Below are 5000 nucleotides of genomic sequence, written 5' to 3' on the forward strand. Positions count from 1 at the left end.
AGGCAGGCCAACCTTTTGCTGCTCTCTGCGTCCTCGCCATTCCTCCCAACACTTGCCTGCAGGCTCAACTCAGGCAGGCGGCTTGGTCGGGCCATTCAGCTGCTGCAGCTTTGCCGGGCCTTTGCAACGCAGCACGGTTGGGTGCCTTGGCGTGCTGCACTTTGATGGGCCCGCCAGCTGGCCCGTGTGGCCGCAAGCCAGTGTGTCGGCAGGACGTTCTCCTAGCCTGAAGGCGCCGCATGAATGCAAGTTGTGGCATTGGGGCTGGTGTGGAAAGCGAAGGAAGAGAGAGCTGGCTTGCATTGCCTGCCTGACCCTTGTGCTGGCTGTGCTGAGAGAAGTGCGCAGCGTTGCAATGTGGAAAGGCAGCAGCGTGCAGGCGGCAGGCTGGTGTGAGGTGGGCGGGCCTTGCAGTTTTCCTTGGGGAGGTGGAGAAGAAAAAAGAGAGCTAGGTGGGGACGGCATGAAGGGGAGCGAGTATCAGGCATATAGGCTAGAATTAGCAGGAGAAGGAGAGAAAGAGGAGGAGAAGTAGAAGTAGAAGTAGAAAAAGAGAGAGATAAAATTGAAAACAACCGGAAAGAAGAAGTGGCGAGGGTGCTAGGGTGGCCAACTTGAATAGGCGAGAAGACGGTGCTGCAGATGTCTACGGCCATACTAGTCTGAAAACGCCCGATCTCATCTGATCTCGGAAGCTAAGCAGACTCAGGCCTGGTTAGTACTTGGATGGGAGACCGCCTGGGAATACCAGGTGCAGTAGGCTTTTGCGGCCAGCAGAGACTGCTCACGCCAAGCACTCTCCACACCAGAGGCAGGCCAACCTTTTGCTGCTCTCTGCGTCCTCGCCATTCCTCCCAACACTTGCCTGCGGGCTCAACTCAGGCAGGCGGCTTGGTCGGGCCATTCAGCTGCTGCAGCTTTGCCGGGCCTTTGCAACGCAGCACGGTTGGGTGCCTTGGCGTGCTGCACTTTGATGGGCCCGCCAGCTGGCCCGTGTGGCCGCAAGCCAGTGTGTCGGCAGGACGTTCTCCTAGCCTGAAGGCGCCGCATGAATGCAAGTTGTGGCATTGGGGCTGGTGTGGAAAGCGAAGGAAGAGAGAGCTGGCTTGCATTGCCTGCCTGACCCTTGTGCTGGCTGTGCTGAGAGAAGTGCGCAGCGTTGCAATGTGGAAAGGCAGCAGCGTGCAGGCGGCAGGCTGGTGTGAGGTAGGCGGGGCTTGCAGTTTTCCTTGAGGAGGTGGAGAAGAAAAAAGAGAGCTCGGTGGGGATGGCATGAAGGGGAGCGAGTATCAGGCATATAGGCTAGAATTAGCAGGAGAAGGAGAGAAAGAGGAGGAGAAGTAGAAGTAGAAGTAGAAAAAGAGAGAGAAAAAATTGAAAACAACCGGAAAGAAGAAGTGGCGAGGGTGCTAGGGTGGCCAGCTTGAATAGGCGAGAAGACGGTGCTGCAGATGCCTACGGCCATACTAGTCTGAAAACGCCCGATCTCGTCTGATCTCGGAAGCTAAGCAGACTCAGGCCTGGTTAGTACTTGGATGGGAGACCGCCTGGGAATACCAGGTGCAGTAGGCTTTTGCGGCCAGCAGAGACTGCTCACGCCAAGCACTCTCCACACCAGAGGCAGGCCAACCTTTTGCTGCTCTCTGCGTCCTCGCCATTCCTCCCAACACTTGCCTGCGGGCTCAACTCAGGCAGGCGGCTTGGTCGGGCCATTCAGCTGCTGCAGCTTTGCCGGGCCTTTGCAACGCAGCACGGTTGTGTGCCTTGGCGTGCTGCACTTTGATGGGCACGCCAGCTGGCCCGTGTGGCCGCAAGCCAGTGTGTCGGCAGGACGTTCTCTCTCCTAGCCTGAAGGCGCCGCATGAATGCAAGTTGTGGCATTGGGGCTGGTGTGGAAAGCGAAGGAAGAGAGAGCTGGCTTGCATTGCCTGCCTGACCCTTGTGCTGGCTGTGCTGAGAGAAGTGCGCAGCGTTGCAATGTGGAAAGGCAGCAGCGTGCAGGCGGCAGGCTGGTGTGAGGTAGGCGGGGCTTGCAGTTTTCCTTGAGGAGGTGGAGAAGAAAAAAGAGAGCTCGGTGGGGATGGCATGAAGGGGAGCGAGTATCAGGCATATAGGCTAGAATTAGCAGGAGAAGGAGAGAAAGAGGAGGAGAAGTAGAAGTAGAAGTAGAAAAAGAGAGAGAAAAAATTGAAAACAACCGGAAAGAAGAAGTGGCGAGGGTGCTAGGGTGGCCAGCTTGAATAGGCGAGAAGACGGTGCTGCAGATGCCTACGGCCATACTAGTCTGAAAACGCCCGATCTCGTCTGATCTCGGAAGCTAAGCAGACTCAGGCCTGGTTAGTACTTGGATGGGAGACCGCCTGGGAATACCAGGTGCAGTAGGCTTTTGCGGCCAGCAGTGACTGCTCACGCCAAGCACTCTCCACACCAGAGGCAGGCCAACCTTTTGCTGCTCTCTGCGTCCTCGCCATTCCTCCCAACACTTGCCTGCGGGCTCAACTCAGGCAGGCGGCTTGGTCGGGCCATTCAGCTGCTGCAGCTTTGCCGGGCCTTTGCAACGCAGCACGGTTGTGTGCCTTGGCGTGCTGCACTTTGATGGGCACGCCAGCTGGCCCGTGTGGCCGCAAGCCAGTGTGTCGGCAGGACGTTCTCTCTCCTAGCCTGAAGGCGCCGCATGAATGCAAGTTGTGGCATTGGGGCTGGTGTGGAAAGTGAAGGAAGAGAGAGCTGGCTTGCATTGCCTGCCTGACCCTTGTGCTGGCTGTGCTGAGAGAAGTGCGCAGCGTTGCAATGTGGAAAGGCAGCAGCGTGCAGGCGGCAGGCTGGTGTGAGGTGGGCGGGGCTTGCAGTTTTCCTTGGGGAGGTGGAGAAGAAAAAAGAGAGCTAGGTGGGGACGGCATGAAGGGGAGCGAGTATCAGGCATATAGGCTAGAATTAGCAGGAGAAGGAGAGAAAGAGGAGGAGAAGTAGAAGTAGAAGTAGAAAAAGAGAGAGAAAAAATTGAAAACAACCGGAAAGAAGAAGTGGCGAGGGTGCTAGGGTGGCCAGCTTGAATAGGCGAGAAGACGGTGCTGCAGATGCCTACGGCCATACTAGTCTGAAAACGCCCGATCTCGTCTGATCTCGGAAGCTAAGCAGACTTAGGCCTGGTTAGTACTTGGATGGGAGACCGCCTGGGACTACCAGGTGCAGTAGGCTTTTGCGGCCAGCAGTGACTGCTCACGCCAAGCACTCTCCACACCAGAGGCAGGCCAACCTTTTGCTGCTCTCTGCGTCCTCGCCATTCCTCCCAACACTTGCCTGCGGGCTCAACTCAGGCAGGCGGCTTGGTCGGGCCATTCAGCTGCTGCAGCTTTGCCGGGCCTTTGCAACGCAGCACGGTTGTGTGCCTTGGCGTGCTGCACTTTGATGGGCACGCCAGCTGGCCCGTGTGGCCGCAAGCCAGTGTGTCGGCAGGACGTTCTCTCTCCTAGCCTGAAGGCGCCGCATGAATGCAAGTTGTGGCATTGGGGCTGGTGTGGAAAGCGAAGGAAGAGAGAGCTGGCTTGCATTGCCTGCCTGACCCTTGTGCTGGCTGTGCTGAGAGAAGTGCGCAGCGTTGCAATGTGGAAAGGCAGCAGCGTGCAGGCGGCAGGCTGGTGTGAGGTGGGCGGGGCTTGCAGTTTTCCTTGGGGAGGTGGAGAAGAAAAAAGAGAGCTAGGTGGGGACGGCATGAAGGGGAGCGAGTATCAGGCATATAGGCTAGAATTAGCAGGAGAAGGAGAGAAAGAGGAGGAGAAGTAGAAGTAGAAGTAGAAAAAGAGAGAGAAAAAATTGAAAACAACCGGAAAGAAGAAGTGGCGAGGGTGCTAGGGTGGCCAGCTTGAATAGGCGAGAAGACGGTGCTGCAGATGCCTACGGCCATACTAGTCTGAAAACGCCCGATCTCGTCTGATCTCGGAAGCTAAGCAGACTCAGGCCTGGTTAGTACTTGGATGGGAGACCGCCTGGGAATACCAGGTGCAGTAGGCTTTTGCGGCCAGCAGTGACTGCTCACGCCAAGCACTCTCCACACCAGAGGCAGGCCAACCTTTTGCTGCTCTCTGCGTCCTCGCCATTCCTCCCAACACTTGCCTGCGGGCTCAACTCAGGCAGGCGGCTTGGTCGGGCCATTCAGCTGCTGCAGCTTTGCCGGGCCTTTGCAACGCAGCACGGTTGTGTGCCTTGGCGTGCTGCACTTTGATGGGCACGCCAGCTGGCCCGTGTGGCCGCAAGCCAGTGTGTCGGCAGGACGTTCTCTCTCCTAGCCTGAAGGCGCCGCATGAATGCAAGTTGTGGCATTGGGGCTGGTGTGGAAAGCGAAGGAAGAGAGAGCTGGCTTGCATTGCCTGCCTGACCCTTGTGCTGGCTGTGCTGAGAGAAGTGCGCAGCGTTGCAATGTGGAAAGGCAGCAGCGTGCAGGCGGCAGGCTGGTGTGAGGTAGGCGGGGCTTGCAGTTTTCCTTGAGGAGGTGGAGAAGAAAAAAGAGAGCTCGGTGGGGATGGCATGAAAGGGAGCGAGTATCAGGCATATAGGCTAGAATTAGCAGGAGAAGGAGAGAAAGAGGAGGAGAAGTAGAAGTAGAAGTAGAAAAAGAGAGAGAAAAAATTGAAAACAACCGGAAAGAAGAAGTGGCGAGGGTGCTAGGGTGGCCAGCTTGAATAGGCGAGAAGACGGTGCTGCAGATGCCTACGGCCATACTAGTCTGAAAACGCCCGATCTCGTCTGATCTCGGAAGCTAAGCAGACTCAGGCCTGGTTAGTACTTGGATGGGAAACCGCCTGGGAATACCAGGTGCAGTAGGCTTTTGCGGCCAGCAGAGACTGCTCACGCCAAGCACTCTCCACACCAGAGGCAGGCCAACCTTTTGCTGCTCTCTGCGTCCTCGCCATTCCTCCCAACACTTGCCTGCGGGCTCAACTCAGGCAGGCGGCTTGGTCGGGCCATTCAGCTGCTGCAGCTTTGCCGGGCCTTTGCAACGC

General features: G+C 57.2%; 6 non-coding genes across 6 annotated transcripts; all 6 read left to right on the forward strand.

The window, feature by feature from the left end:
• Positions 1-644: 644 nt before the first annotated feature.
• LOC140413216 (5S ribosomal RNA) lies at positions 645-763 on the forward strand. The gene has a single exon (XR_011942392.1). It is a non-coding gene; the product is annotated as a 5S ribosomal RNA (ribosomal RNA).
• Positions 764-1453: 690 nt separating this feature from the next.
• LOC140413229 (5S ribosomal RNA) lies at positions 1454-1572 on the forward strand. The gene has a single exon (XR_011942404.1). It is a non-coding gene; the product is annotated as a 5S ribosomal RNA (ribosomal RNA).
• Positions 1573-2266: 694 nt separating this feature from the next.
• LOC140413241 (5S ribosomal RNA) lies at positions 2267-2385 on the forward strand. Its single transcript, XR_011942416.1, has one exon. It is a non-coding gene; the product is annotated as a 5S ribosomal RNA (ribosomal RNA).
• Positions 2386-3079: 694 nt separating this feature from the next.
• LOC140414400 (5S ribosomal RNA) lies at positions 3080-3198 on the forward strand. The gene has a single exon (XR_011943535.1). It is a non-coding gene; the product is annotated as a 5S ribosomal RNA (ribosomal RNA).
• Positions 3199-3892: 694 nt separating this feature from the next.
• Positions 3893-4011, forward strand: LOC140413252 (5S ribosomal RNA). The gene has a single exon (XR_011942427.1). It is a non-coding gene; the product is annotated as a 5S ribosomal RNA (ribosomal RNA).
• Positions 4012-4705: 694 nt separating this feature from the next.
• On the forward strand, positions 4706-4824 carry LOC140413375 (5S ribosomal RNA). Its single transcript, XR_011942546.1, has one exon. It is a non-coding gene; the product is annotated as a 5S ribosomal RNA (ribosomal RNA).
• Positions 4825-5000: the final 176 nt, after the last annotated feature.

Source organism: Scyliorhinus torazame, chromosome 4 (genome assembly GCF_047496885.1).
Source record: "Scyliorhinus torazame isolate Kashiwa2021f chromosome 4, sScyTor2.1, whole genome shotgun sequence".
Classification (NCBI taxonomy): domain Eukaryota; kingdom Metazoa; phylum Chordata; class Chondrichthyes; order Carcharhiniformes; family Scyliorhinidae; genus Scyliorhinus; species Scyliorhinus torazame.